Raw genomic sequence first — 16,282 nt, 5'->3', positions numbered from 1 at the left:
GACAGTAAAGAAGGGAATGCCAGCAAACTCTCTCATCAGAGTTAGGTTCCAAAATATTATCTCAGCAAAGCTATGCTGCTTCTCTGTGGCTGAGTCCTGGATCTTATTCTTTATGGTGGAGAAGAAGGGGGAAAGGTCCCTTATCCTCCAAAAGGCCTCAAATTTGTTTTCAGTGGCGGAGGTTTGCAGGAAGCACCCCTTACATACACCTGGTCAAACATTTGTTCTCATTGCGGGGAGGGGGATGCCCTCTCTTTACCAGGCCCTGAGTTTTCTCTGAAGGAGGTTGCAGCAATTCCAATGTCAGCTAGAGGAGGGGTTTGGCGTTAAGGGAGCAGAAAGCAAATTCACAATTTAACGTGGAGATGCAAGCCTTTTTCAATTACAGCCTTTGATGTTCTTGATGGTTTGTCCAACTCACAGTCTTCTATTCAGATCTCCATTTCTATTTCGGGATGATTTCATTTATAGTTGCAATTCCCATTTGCTGCTTTCAGTTTCATTTTATTACTCCTGCGTGCAGCCGATCTTCAATTAATTTTGAAATTGATTTGCACAAAACGCTTTTACTTTGGATAACTTGACACTTGTTTTACTTGATCATATACCTTATTCAGAATGGAAATACTAATCCTTTCTCCCTTAAGAGCTCCTACGATGCTGAAAATCAAAAAAAAATTCAGGGCTGGTAACATAATTTAGGGTTCCCTTTGGAGTTGTCAAGTAACATTAGGCCCTGTGCAATTATTTTTAACTTGTCACGTAACATTACTCACAGCACTACCTACTGGCATAGTACCTTTGAAATCTTGAGACCATTCACCGTTTTTAATATATAATAGTTCATACTCATACTGGAAGTATGTGATTAAACAACAGATTACAAAGTAAACATGACAACAGGCTATTAAAAAATTGTAGCCCTGAAAATCTTGGACTGGGGAGGGCCTAAATCAGGATTTTCACCTTTGCAAGGCCAGGAATTTCTGATGGGACTTATTTATGCCAAGGATCTATTGGAGAAGCACCCCAGCAGAAATGCCATTCAGCTTCAGGGTGAGCTGAAGAAGCACTCACCCTCACAGTGGCAGCCACATGCAAATGACACAGGTATTATAGACTCTAATACTTAGGAAGTGTTACCCTACATTCTGCATTATCCTGGGAAAACAGTCTATTTCAAAAGACTGTAAGGGATTTAAGGCCTACAAAATGGGCTTCCCAATGGGAAACCCACTTTACATGATCAACATGCTGGATGAAGAGGAGCAGCAGGAGGATGTCAGGCAAGTCATATTAATCAGGTGGCACTAGAGGAGAGTGAGACCATTTCAGCAATACCCATCTATCAGGATCTATATACCCATGCACATTTTCCAAGATCTTTCACAGAAGGCTGCACTTTTCAGTCATGCTGCAGCCAGATCTGCAACCAAGGTTCACTGCACGGATGGCTTTCACTATGGTACAGAAAGTGACCAAATCTAATTTACGCCACAGGATCCTTCCAGAGAGCCACAGGGGTTTTTTGCCAGATCAGTCAATTTGCTGTAATCTCCTCTATCAGGCAAGTCGCCAATGCCCTGTTTGCCAGGGCAACTCAATTTATACGATTTGACACAAAAGTCTGAGAGGGCCATCAAGGAGAATACATGACATACTGAAAGCTGTCATGATGCTTTTATATTTCAGCAGCCCAGTGTCTCCACTCAATTTAAAAGCAGAGGCAAAGGCCAAGGTGGCTGCTGGGTGACAAGGGATACCTGCTACTCCCATGGCTCATCAGTCTTGCAACAGAGCACTACAATGATGTATACATGAAGATAAGGTTAAAAATTGAGCAAGCCATTGGGATGCTCAAAGGAAGCTTTAATGTCCTGTGAACCTGTACCTCCAAATCCCTCCGCTCTTCCACAGCACTGACTCCACTTCCATTGACAGTATAATTATTACATTTTTTATCAGAATGCATCACCTTACCCTTACTGACACTGAATTCCGTCTGCCACTTTTTAGCCCATTCCTGTGCCTTATCAATATCCCTTTTCAGCTTCCTTTGGTCTTCTAAAGAATTAACTACACCCCTATGCAGGTATCATCTTCAAATTTTGACACCATTCCCAAAGTCTATATCTAAACCCATTGATGCCAGTAATGGCGTTAGGGACAAAAATAATTTACAACAGTCGTCACAAAGGCTCAAGAGAACCAGGCGGAAGAAGGAAATAGGAAAAAGCAACAAAACGAAGGAAAATAGTTAAGAAAAAGCCGAAATGCATTTACCTTAACATTGCTTTCCATGGCCTTTCATATACCTACTGCTACCCTGCATCCCAGGATTCCCATTTCAAATAAGCTTGATTTACATCTGATGTCTTGCATGATATAATGATAAAAAATAATGTGTAGGATGTTCCCGCCCCCTGTTTGAGGTAGATATATCCCCTGGCCATAAAAATGACTGCAAAAAACATGGCGAGTGCTAAATCTCTACCTCATTTCCCTCTGCCACCCAATCAAGTTTTGTACCAAAATTTGATGAATATCAACAGGAAATTATTTTACTTTTAATGACCATTAATCAACATGGTGGTGCAATTTTCCTGTGGTTGATTTCAAGAAACATGAATCCAATAGTGGGCAGGAGAGAAAACTGTGGATCACAGTGACCTGTAATTATGCCTTTTTCACACTTCAACTAAGTTGCCACTTAACAGGTATGACTGAGGATCATGAAAGTCAATTTTTATTGCTAATTTAAAAACCTAGGGGAAAAAAATTGGATAGGAGCCGTTTTTGGGCGTTGGTAGCATGATGTGCTATTACCCCGCGCCCAATGACCCCCGTGCAGGCAGGACGCAAGTTTCGGCCCGCCCAAGGACTCACCTGCAATCAGCGTTCCATCCCAGGCCTTGCATGTGGAGTCAATGCAATTCGCACTTTCCACCACCAGGGGGAGCTCAATCTCTTAAAGGGAGGATGTTTCTTAGAAATCTCTTAAAGGTAGCTGGTAACAGTTATTTGCTAAAAATAACATGGAGTCTGAATGGAGTCTGAACGGAGATCAGACATCGTACACGTAAAACACAGATGCAGATCCCATCCCTATGTTTGCACACTGATGAGTTATGTTAAAACATTGAATAAAGGTTGCACACTACTAAATCCCATATCCTCCAATCTGCACGTCAGACCTCACCAATCTGTCTATCTGAGTTGGTACCAGGCCTGCGAGAGTGCACGGACCAAGGTTCTCTGCTGATGCACGAGAGACCTTGGTGCAAGAAGGAGGGACATCTTATATCTGAGGGGGAGGAGGTGGTGGCAAGAGGAGTTTGTGTTATTCAGCTGATCTTTCCCTCACAATATTATTCAGGTTTATGCGCATGCAATGACCTCTCTGCTGCTGCTCAGTCTCCCACTCTCAGTGGCTCCTAGGCAGCCACAGCCATTAGGTTTGATCTCTGTGGGGCAGCAACCACTGTCTGTGCTCCTGCACCCATGCTGCTGCTGTTATTTATGTGATCCTGGTGTGACCACAACTGCTTTCTGTGCTCTTGTGTGGCTCTAATGTCATTTAGCTCCACCCCTTCCCCAGTGCTGCAGAATTTCCATGGATGGAAAATTATGAGGGTGCACTGCCTCCCCTCCACCCTTAATTCTGACATGCACTCCTGTCAAATGAGGCTCTGCACCAAGGGTGCCAATTCGTAAAATCTACCCCTAGCTCCACACCTTATAATATATGCCATAAAATGTCCCACATTATCTACTGGATCTAATTAAAAATACATCAGTTGCAATATGTATATAACTAAAATTCTCAGGAGTGAATTTCTGTGAGGGTTCTCCTGACCATCAGAGCCACAGAAACCTTAGAAAAAACAATGTAAATAATGTTTATGCTATTTTTCTGCAGATTTTCACAGCTTTTCTGCTAAAGTTACAATGTACAATCCTGGAAAACCCCTACAGAAATTCATCTCCCTTGCATCTAGCACACATCCAGCACAATTCTAAGTGTACCACATGTTTGATTTCCTCTAATCACCACTTCCTGATTTACTTCAACCTTAGTGATGTCCTACATTGTGTGTCTTGACCTTTCATCCTGGTTCCAAATAAATTACACTACATATAATCTAGATCACTGAAGTACTTTTATGAATTACTGTATTAACAACATAAAGCATAACAATTCATTTACCTTGCCGATATAATAAATAAATTAAATACGCTTAGCATTGCATAGGTGCAGAAACAAGTAAAGACACAAATGTAGTGGTAAAAATGAATTTTGCAGCAGGTAACCAACTCAATAATGTGATTCACAGATGCACAACATCAGTAACAGACAGTAGCCAAAATGGGGAGCGTGATATGGAAGCCATTGGTGCTATAGACAGGATGGCAGAGGGAGAAACCACAATATGGGTGTAGGCTCAAAGATTAAGACTGAGAAAGGTGGAGTGATCTAAAGACTACCAATAGGATAACAATTGGGAGAACCAGTTAGAAGAGTGAATATATGGGGAATAGCATTCATTGATCCTTACTGTATAGAACAGGGAGATAGATGGAGAAACAGCACAATGGATAAGGAGAAGGTGAATGTAATGTATACAATACCAAGGCCACGGATGGCCAAGAGGGAAGGATATAAGTAACACAGGTGGAAATGGAAATGGGGCACAGAGATCGCCACCTTTATTGATCATCATCAATGAATAGTTTAAGTTTCAGCTTGGCTGAGTGGTAGTACTCTTGTTTCTGAGTCAAAAGGTTGTGAATTGAAGCCCCACTGCATCTTTTGGATGAAATGTTAAAGGTGGATGTACAAGATCTCATCCTATTCAAAGAACACAGAGTTCCCTTAGTATCCTAGCCAACATTCCTTTTTCAACCAACATTACCTAAAAACAGACTAACTGGTCATTCATTGCTGTTTGTGGGGTCTTGCTGTCTGAAAATTGGTTGGCGCATTTGTCAATAAAAAACAGTGAATACAGTGGGCTGTGAAGCACTTTAGGATGTCCTGAGGATGTGAAAGGTACTATATCAATGCAAGTTCTTTCCTTTACTAGGTCAATGGATAGCAGAATCAGTGGGTAAATGGACAACAGATGAAATCAGCAACAACAACAAAAATTGGCATGGAAAGTAACGTACAAAAACTAACTACTAGAATAAGTTCCACAAAGAAAATAACAATTACAGAGGAACAGACATTTACGATCCCAGGAATAAATAGCAAATTAATTTATAACCTCTCTGCAGTAAATAGTGAAAAAAAAAAGTCACCTATTTCTATGGACAAAATAAGGAGTTTCAATTCCTACAGGAGCCAAACTAAAATTATACAATCATTTTTTTTTGTAAGACAAATGTTACTTAATCATAGAAATAGTGCCACAGACATTTTGAACCATGTTTCACTGAACTCTAATCTTCTTAGGTCAGGCATCAGAAGTTAATAATGAAACGTGTCAAAAAAATAAGAAATGATATTTTATAATACTCTAGTAACACAAAAGATAAAATACTTATCAAATCTCTGAGGAAGTAAGTTCAAGTATCTGCTAAGGTTGACACTTGAATCTACTAGCCATCTATCTTATAAGTTTCATCAGTTCTCAGCTGGGCTGCCAGGCAAGATGCATCACAGAAAGTGAAGCAGTGCTGATGTTTCATTCATCTCACTTTGTGACACTAAGTTTGGAGGCACAATAAGTAGTGCAGATGGGAGCAGGAAGTTAAGAGGGACTTGAAAGATTAAGTGAGTGGGCAAAACTGTGGCAGATGGAGTTCAGTGTGAGGTCATCCACTTTGGACCTAAGAAAGATAGGTCAGAGTATTTTCTAAATGGTGAGAACTTAGGAATTGTGGAGGAACAGAGAGATTTGGGTATCCATGTACACAAATCATTAAAAGCTAGTGAACAAGTACAAAAAGTAATCAAAAAGGCTAATGGAATGTTGGTCTTTTGGGCTGGAATACAAAGGGGAGGAAGTTATGTTTCAGTTTGTATATAGCCTTGGTCACATCCTATCTGGAGCACTGTGCTCAGTTCTGGGCATCGCACCTCTGGAAGAATATATTGGCCTTGGAGGATTCACTAGAATGATACTGGGGCTTAAAGGGTTAAATTATGAATACAGGTCGCATAAACTTAGCTTGTACTCCCTTGAGTATGGAAGATTGAGGGATGATCAAATTGAGGTGTTTAAAATGAGAAAAAGGATTTGACAGGGTAAATAAAGAGAATCTATTTTATTTGGTGTGGCAATCCAGAACAAGGGAGTATAACCTTAAAATTAGAGCCAGGCCTTTCGGGAGTGAAATCAGGAAGCGCTTCTTCACACAAAGGCCATTAGAAATTTGGAACATTCTCCCCCAGAAAGCTGTGGTTGCTGGGTTAATTGAAGCTTTCAAGAATGAGATCAATAGATTTTAGTTAGGTAAGGGTATCAAGGGTTATAGAGCAAAGGTGCGTAAATGTGATTGAGGTACAGATCAGCTGAACGGTAAACTAGGCTCAAGGTGTTGAATGGCCTACTCCTGTTCCTATATTCCTAAAACCGACGCTTCACATTGCACAGAAAAGTCTAAGCCCTCGTCGTCTTTGGAAGGCATGGAAGGCCTATGACCCATTAAGCAGCCCATCAGCTGTTGACAGGTATGCAGAGACATTAAGGGGAACATTTCATTAAAAAGGCAAAGAAATAAGCAAAGGAAGATATTCTTGAATTCTGTTGCCAAACATCTTAGTCCTTACAAAAATAGTGAGGAACAAAACAGCAGAACTCAGGCATAGTGAGTGCATCTAAGTTGCAAAGTTCTAGTGCTCTAAAGTAACCTGATAGTGCACAACATTAGTGACCTGTTTGACTCTGAGCTGAGCTTTAAACCCCACATCCAGACCATTACCAAGACTTAGTTCCGGCTACATGGTACTGCATGCAATCATTCTTACCTTAACCATACTGGTGTTGAAACCCTCATCTGCACTATTGTGACCTCCAGTTAGTCTCCCAAGTTGTACCTGGCACAGATTCCAACTCCTTCTATCCTGTTCTAACACCATATACTCAAACCTCACTTGGCTCCTCATTCCTCAACAAATTGATTTCAAAATCTGTTTCCCAGCTATAAATCCTTGCATGGCTTTACTCTACCCTACCTATTTACTTTAAATGGGTAATGACACTGTTAAAATAGCTGAATGGAATTTCAGATGAAATGGTTCTATACTAGTGTCCTATGGCATAACTTCAGGGCCAATATAATTTAAATGTCATTTAAATTAGTCATTTCCACATCGTTCACCTGAGTCATTTCCACATCGTTCACCTGAGGAAGGAGGTAGCCTCCGAAAGCTTGTGAATTTAAAATAAAATTGCTGGACTATAACTTGGTGTTGTAAAATTGTTTACAAATATAATTTAACACATACAAGCTCAATTAGAAAACAGAAGGAGGCCATTTGGCCCATTCTGCCTATGCAAGTACTAGTTTCTTGATTAGAGCTATCTACTCTAATCCAATTTCCCTGCCCTTATCCCGTATCCTTTGATATTCTTCCTTTACAAATACATATCTAATTCTCTTTTAAATGATGTCATAGACTTACGCCTCAATGTTCCATGTTCTAATAAACCTCTATGTGAAAACTTCCTTCTTCATCTTTTTGGCCATAATCCTGAGCTTATGCCTCTTTCTTACCAATTCACCTTTCACAAGTTATCGGGGTCAATTTTTGTCTGTGTACATAGGGTGGGCAGTGGGCATTTTGTAGTAGGGCCACATTTAAATTTGTTCGGTGAGCTGCCAGCAGCAATTGGGCTTGGAAGGGCAGGAAATCAAGTGGGCCTGTCACTTCTTAAAGTGAGCTTGCATCTCTTAAAGGGGAGGTGCCGTTTTCACTGGTGGTGTGTGGAAAGCATGTTTCTTGAGCCATGGGCACAATGTTGGTGGCCAGGGAACCCCGATTTTCAGATACCGCCATGGTTGTGCTTATTGAGAAAGTCAGGCCCAGGAAGGAGGGCCCGTTTCCTTGCGATGACAGGTGGGTGCCACGTAAAATTTAGCAGCAGTCGTGGAGAGAAAAAAAACCAGCAATTCTGCACCAAAAAACTACAGTGACTAAAAAGCAAGATGTCTGCCAAATATTTACAATGATTTAAATGAGACCAGGTGAGCGCCCCTTTAAATAGTGCTGGAAAAGGTCACCTCCTGCCCCGTACTGCCCATGATTATGAAGTAGCAGTGGCAGCGCTGAGTTGGACAAAAATAATGTTAATAAACGTTCATAGGAACCCTCGTTTTAAGATATTAATTAGTGCCTTGCCATTTTTTTGGGTGAGCAGGCCTTGATTTAGCCGCCCAAATCAAGGCCTGCCCAAAAATCACTATGCATGGAGCACTGGCAATAAGTAGATGTTTCGGTTAAACTATTTTTGTCTGCTGACTGTTCTGTTCACATTGATAAATGGTGCAGCATGCAGATGAATATTGGCCCTAGCCTCTCAAAACCTCTCATAATTTTGAAAATATCTGTTAGATTCCTCCCTTAACCTCTCTGTTCCAATTTTTCAAGCCTTTCTTCATAACTATAAACTGTCATTTCTATCATTCTAGTGAATTTTCACTGTACCGTTTTCATGGCTCTAATAATTGTGTATCGGACTACACACAATACTGCAACTGTGGCGTAAGCAATGTCTTGTACAAATTGAACAGTACTTCCTTGCTGTTGTATTCATTGGCCCTATCTATAAAACACAGAATCTCATTTGTGTTTTATGACCTTTTTAATTTGCACTCCCACCTTTAAAGATTTTAGTATCTCCAATCCTGGAACTTTCTGTTCCTCCACTGTGTTAAGAATCCTGCTCTTTACAACAATAAGAACTTGAATTTATATAGCACCTTTAACATAAAAAAAATCCCTAAGCGCTTTAGGGTGTACTTTTTTTCAATGCTTCTTTTTTTCTCAGTGTTGAATTTGATTTTTTATCTATTTGTCCCTCCATTAACCTGTTCACATCCACCTACAATCTTCTACGTTCTTTCTCACATTTTGCTATGATCCCTAATTTGGCATCATCAGAAAACTTTGAGATCATTCCTCCTATACATATGTTCAAATCATCATGTAAATAAAATACAAAAAAGATGGCTGCACAGATTGCTGAAGTGCACCATTACCCACATTTTGACAATCCAAGTAACAGCCATTTACTTGAACTCTCTGCTGTCTGTCCATTAACTAATGTGGTGGAGCGGATTGCCTGTCCGTTATAGAAGTATGAGAGAGACAGTATGAGAATAGACTGGCAGCTAACATAAAAGGGAATCTAAAAGTCTTCAATAGGCATATAAATAGTAAACGGGTAGTAAGAGGAGAGGTGGGGTCGATCTACGTATGGAGGCAGAGGGCATGGCTGAGGTACTAAATGAATACTTTGTATCTGTCTTTACCAAGGAAGAAGATGCTGCCAAAGTCACAGTAAAAGAGAAGGTAGTTGAGATATTGGATAGGCTAAAAATTGATAAAGAGGAGATACTAGAAAGGCTGGCTGTACTTAAAGTAGATACATCACCCGGTCCGGATGGGATGCATCCCAGGTTGCTGAGGGAAGTAAGGGTGGAAATTGCAGAGGTGTTGGCCATAATCTTCCAAACTTCCTTAGATAAAGGGGTGATGCCGGAGGACTGGAGAATTGCAAATTGTTACACCCTTGTTCAAAAAAGGGTGGTAGGATAAACCCAGCAACTACAGGCCAGTCAGTTTAACCTCAGTGGTGGGGAATCTTTTAGAAACGATAATCCGGGACAAAATTAATAGTCACATGGACAAGTATGAATTAATAAAGGAAAGCCAGTGTGGATTGGTTAAAGGCAAATCATGTTTAACTAACTTGATTGAGTTTTTTGATGAGGTAACAGAGAGGATTGATGAGGGCAATGCTGTTGATGTTGTGTATATGGACTTTCAAAAGGCGTTTGATAAAGTGCCACACAATAGGCTTGTAAGCAAAATTGAAGCCCATGGAATAAAAGGGGCAGCATAGATACGAAATTGACTAAATGACAGGAAACAGACAGTAGTGGTGAACGGATGTTTGTCGGACTAGAGGAAAGTATACAGTGGTGATCCCCATGGATTGGTACTAAGACCACTGCTTTTTTTGATATATATTAATGACTTGGACTTGGGTATATGGGGCACAATTTCAAAATTTGCTAATGACACAAAACTTGGAAGTGTAGTAAACAATGAGGAGGATAATGATAGACTTCAAGAGGATATAGACAGGCTAGTGGAATGGCCAGACACATGGCAGATGAAATTTAATGCAGAGAAGTGCGAAGTGATACATTTTGGTAGGAAGAAAGAGGAGGGTCAATATAAACTAAATGCTACAATTCTAAAGAGGGTGCAGGAATAGCTTGGGCCCCAGCTATTCACAATATATGTCAATGATTTGGATGAAGGAACCAAATGTAATATTTCCAAGTTTGCTGACGACACAAAACTAGGTGGGATCGTGAGTTGTGAGGAGGATGAAAAGAGGCTTCAAGGCGATTTAGACAAGTTGAGTGAGTGGGCAAATACATGGCAGATGCAGTATAATGTGGATAAATGTGAAGTTATCCACTTCAGAAGGAAAAACAGAAAGGCAGAGTATTATTTAAATGGTGATAGACTGGGGAATGTTGATGAACAAAGGGACCTGGGTGTCCTTGTACACCAGTCACTGAAAGCAAACATGCAGGTGCAGCAAGCAGTTCGGAAGACAAATGGAATGTTGGCCTTCATTGCAAGAGGATCTGAGTACAGGAGCAAGGATGTCTTACTGCAATTATACAGGGCCTTTGTGGGACGACACCTGGAGTATTGTGTGCAGTTTTGGTCTCCTTACCTAAGAAACGATACACTTGTCATAGAGGGAGTGCAGCAAACGTTCACCAGACTGATTCCTGGGATGGCAGGACTGTTGTATGAGGAGAGATTGGGTCGATTCGGCCTGTATTCACTTGAGTTTAGAAGAATGAGAGGGGATCTCATTGAAACATATAAAATTCTAACAGGGCTAGACAGACTGGATGCAGGGAGGATGTTTCCCCTGGCTGGGGGGTCCAGAACGAGGGGTCACAGTCTCAGGATATGGGGTAGGACATTTAGGACTGAGATGAGGGGAAATTTCTTCACTCAGAGGGTCGTGAACCTGTGGAATTCTCTACCACAGAAGGCTGTGGAGGCCAAGTCACTGAATCTATTTAAGAAGGAGCTAGATAGATTTTTAGACACAAAAGGCATCAAGGGGTATGGGGAGAGAGCAGGAATATGGTATTGAGATAGAGGATCAGCCATGATCATATTGAATGGGTGGAGCAGGCTCAAAGGACTGAACGGCCTACTCCTGCTCCTATTTTCTATGGAACAGAGAGACCTGGAGGTATATGTGCACAAATATTTGAAGGTGGCAGGACAGGTTGAGAAAGCAGTTAAAAAAGCATATGGGATCCTGGGCTTTATAAATAGAGGCATAGAGTACAAAAGCAAGGAAGTTATGTTGAATCTTTATAAAATGCTAGTTCGGCCACAACTGGGGCATTGTGTCCAATTCTGGGCATCGCACTTTAGGAAGGATGTGTAGGCCTTAGAGTGGATGCAAAAAAGATTTAGTGGAATGGTTCCAAGCATGAGGGACTTCAGTTACGTGGATAGACTGGAGAAATTGGGGGTGTTTCTCCTTAAAGCAGAGATGGTTGAGAGGAGATTTGATTGAAGTGTTCAAAATCATGAAGGGTTTAGATAAAGTAAATAAAGAGATACTATTCCCATTGGTGGAAGTGTCGCGAACCAGAGGACACAAATTTAAAGTGATTGGCAAAAGAACCAAAGGCAACATGAGGAAAACATTTTTTATGCAGCCAGTAGTTATGATCTGGAATGCGCTCCTGAAAGGGTGGTGGAAGCAGATTCAATCATGGCTTTCAAAAAGGAATTGGATAAATACTTGAAGGGAAAAAATTTGCAGGGCTATGAGGAAAGAGCAGGGGAGTGGGACTAACTGGATCGCTTTTACAAAGACCCGGCACGAACTTGACAGACCGAATGGCCTCCTTCTGTGCTGTAACCATTCTATGATTCTATGTTAAATTCAATGGGATAAAAATCGGGTGGGTTCTACAATGAATAGGCAATCTGCTCTACCACATTATTACCCAGGTGATGAAATTGAAAATTATCCCCAGTGTGCATTAATTTTTGTTAATTTATACTCTCCTGGAATTTCCACAAGAATTCCCCAATTTCCCACTGTAACTTCACGGAAAATCAGTGTCAGGGCTACTGCTGATTGTTCACCAATGTTGGGGTACCCCGGCAGAAATTCTACCCATTTTTTAAGCAATTTTTTCTATTGAAATGAGTTTTGTTTACACAACACAAAAACAATTTACTTCAGAGAAATGAACGTGGAGGAGTGAGTAGCACCAACAGCAGATCTATCATACTTGGCAGACTTGATGGAGATCTCGCCAAGATATGGCAAATTATATCAGGCATGATTTCAACCGGTTAAAGGCTTTGCCATTGTACGCTTCTGCCATGCTGTCAATCATTTCTTGGATGATAACCATATCACAAAGGTGAGTCTCGACAACCTCTGGTTTCTCCATGGATGGAGCTCCCTTCAAGGCCTTGCGCACATTTTCAGGAGGTACTGTTGTTTGTGGTGCAGACATCTGTCCACATACCTATATTGATGGACAAAATCTGCATCAACTGTTCATAGGAAATACCAAGAAGCAGATCCAAGTCATTGGGCTCGATTTTAGCACCCGCGATGGGGTGCGTTCATGGCGGGGGGGGCTACGAAAATCGGGGATTCCTGGGGCAGGTCAGGAGTCCAGCTCCAACCCGCCCCATTTCCGGGTTCCCCACTGACGCGCTGACAGCCCCCGCATGTGGAACTCCAGCCGACAATTAAAGCCGGTGGGGTGCTACTTATGGTATTTATTTGGTATTTCAGGTCATTTAGAGACCTGATTAACATGATATTTTAGGAGGGGTGGGATTTTAAAAACAACTGGGACTGTTTCCCGTACTGGAGGAAACACTCCCAGTTCAAATGGACGTGTTGCAGCCATCAGCCTGTGGCAGCTGCAAAGGTCCAATTGACAGGTGGGGGGGGGAATGGAGACCCTCACTCATTGCAGGAGGCCACTCTGTCACTTTGGACAAAGTTTGGCCTCCACCACCCTCCTCTGAACAACAAAATTCACCAACTTGCACACTTACCCCGGGGTCCAGACACATGTACCTACCTTGTGGACCCCTCAGATGTACATCTTCCAGATGGGGGCCGCCGTAGCTGCAGTCATGCCCTCCTCGGAGGACGAACAGCATCACCAGCCTCGCCGGCCACGCCGTCTACCTCTGACACGTGGAGCTCCACAACACAGTGCTGTGACACATCCACCTGCACAGCAGGAGGGAGGGCAACGGCAGAGAGAGATGCGTCGCAGAGGGCACTACCCTCGCCACTGGGTCCACAGACCGAGGATCAGCTTCCTGGACCTCTCTGAGCAGCAGTGCACACGGAGGCTCAGAGTCACTCGACATGTAGTCGTGGACATCTGCAGCCTCCTTCATGCCGAGCTGCTCCCGGCTGGCCCGAGTACCATTTTCTTACCTGTTGCTGTCAAAGTCACCACTGCCCTCAACAACTTCTCCTCCGCATCCTTCCAGGGTGCCACTGGGGACATCGCCGACGTCTCTCAGTCGTCTGCACAAAAGAGCCCTGCAAATACACCTACACCCACTCTGCAGTGACACAATGGGTGGCATCAGGTGTGGGTCTTCATTGTGATCCTCAGGAAAGGGCATTATTGCACAAACCAGACAAGATTCGCAAAGACATGACAGTAGTGGTGCCAATCTAATATGTAATGTGAGTTGCTCAGAAATTAAAAATAAATTAAAACCATGACAAACCCTCAAACACCCTTGTGCATCCCCTTCATGCTTACGACACGTTTGCCTTACGCTGCCTACTGCACATATGTGATGCATGCCCTGTGGCTGCAGCACAGGTATTGGCAGGTTGAGTGAGGCTGACTGTGAAAGAGATGCATGAGAGGGTGAGTATGAGATAGAGCCATGAGATTGTATGAGGATTGGGTTGAGTGGTAGTGGTGGGATGAGTACTGGCGAGGTGAGTAAGTGCAAGTAAGATGAGGATGAGTTTTGAGTGGGTGTGAGGGGTGATGTGACAGAGTAGTGTTGGCAGAGCAGAAGGAGATGTGGGGTGGGGGCGGTGATGTGGCAGACGGAGTGTAGGGGAATGAGTAAGTGTACTCACTTTGGCTGACCTACTTAGGTCATTGCAGCGCCTCCTGCACTGTATTCAGGTGGGCGATATGTTGGTGGTGCAGGTGACCTCCTCTGCCACCTCGAGCCAGGCCTTCTTGGTGGCAGAGGCAGGCCGCTTCCTCCCGCCCGCCGGGGGGATGATCTCTGTCCTCCCCCTCCTCCTCACCCCATCCAATGATACCTGGAGTGAGGCATCATTAAACCTGGGAGCAGCCTTCCTCCTGGGCAGCTCCACGCTGTAATTTTTCCTATTTCGTGCAGCATCAGTCAGTGGAGGACTGCCCCTTTAAATAGAGCTCCTCCAGCTGACAGACCTTACTGCGCATGCGCGGTCCGCCCGCTGCGCAGCTCAGCAGCGGGGAACCCGGAACAAGAGGTAAGTGGATCCAATCAGCCTGCGATTGCACGTGGGGCAGACTGATTTCACCGGACGCGCCCAATCGCCCCCCCGCCGCGAACCCGCCGCCATGGTAATATCGAGCCCATTATCACTGTAGGTGAATTTCCTAAAGGTTCTTCTCTTCCTCTGTTCTACTTGGTCAGCCATTTCCCCGCACCCCCCAATCCCCCCGCCAAAATGTTTGAAGAACAATGAGATCAATACCGTGACAAGAATATCCTTATCCTTTTCACCTTAGCTCTTCGTCAAGGAACTGTATGGGGTTTACCACCCAGTTTATGTCTTGGAGTTAATGATGCCCAAGTTTGACTCGCAGAACAGTCTTACATCAATCAGTTCAGATTATAATCGCATCTACACTAACAGCCACCCATTAAAATCTGCACAAGCCACCGAGTGAATGAATTAATCCTTTCTTGCCAGTTATCAAAGAAGAACTCAGACAACAAAGTCATAAATTAGGAATTGTTTGTTAACCTCAGAATCATAGTTAGCAGCACTTAAATTTAAACATTAATTATGCAAATAATATCACAAACACTATCTTAAAGATCCTTAATGTCCCAAGAAATCTCCTGAATCATATTAACCAATCTAAGTGACACATGATACTAGCTCAATTGCTAAATTTAAATCTGAGATAGATAGCTTTTTGGCAACCAAAGGCATTAAGGGATATGGGCCAAAGGCGGGTATATGGAGTTAGATCACAGATCAGCCATGATCTTATCAAATGGCGGAGCAGGCACGAGGGGCTGAATGGCCTACTCCTGTTCCTATGTTCTTATGTGTCAAAAGAGTTCACCTCACACAGCCATGTTGGTACCCTTGATAGGAATATAGGAACAGGAGTAGGCCATTCAGCCCCTCAAGCCTGTTCCACCATTCAATGAGATCATGGCTGATCTATATCTTAACTCCATCCACCCGTCTTGGCTCCATATTCCTTAATACCCTTGATCAGCAAAAATCTATCGATCTCAGATTTAAAATTATTAATTGAGCTAGCATCTACTGCTTTTTGTGGGAAAGAGTTCCACACTTCTACCACCCTTTACGTGAAGAGGTGTTCCCTAACTTCTCTCCGGGATGGCCTGGCCCTGATTTTAAGGTCATGTCCCCTCGTTCTAGACTGCCCCACCAGCAGAAAAAGTTTCTCTCCATCTATAAGAACATAAGAAATAGGAGCAGGAGTAGGCCATAAGCCCCTCAAGCCTGCTCCGAGACATCCTTGACCCTAGCACCAGGGAGGCAACATACCATCCTGGAGTCACACTTACGGCCGCAGAAACATCTATCTGTTCCCCTTACAATTGAATCCCCTATCACTATAGCCCTGCCACTCTTCTTCCTCCCCTCATGTGCAGCAGAGCCACCCGTGGTGCCACGAACTTGGCTCTTGCTGCTTTCCCCTGATAAGCCATCTCCCCCAACACTATCCAAAGCTGTATATCTGTTTGAGAGAGAGATGGCCCCAGGGGACTCCTGCTCTACCT

At 43.0% G+C, this 16,282-nt stretch overlaps 1 pseudogene; it reads right to left on the bottom strand.

Annotated features, from left to right (window-relative positions):
• Positions 1 to 12,467: 12,467 nt before the first annotated feature.
• On the bottom strand, positions 12,468 to 14,933 carry LOC137323271 (small ribosomal subunit protein uS19-like; annotated as a pseudogene).
• Between the last annotated feature and the right edge of the window lie 1,349 nt (positions 14,934 to 16,282).

This window comes from Heptranchias perlo, chromosome 7, assembly GCF_035084215.1.
Source record: "Heptranchias perlo isolate sHepPer1 chromosome 7, sHepPer1.hap1, whole genome shotgun sequence".
Classification (NCBI taxonomy): Eukaryota; Metazoa; Chordata; class Chondrichthyes; order Hexanchiformes; family Hexanchidae; genus Heptranchias; species Heptranchias perlo.
Note: the sequence above shows the minus strand (reverse complement) of the source record. Positions and strands in the feature narration are given on the sequence as shown.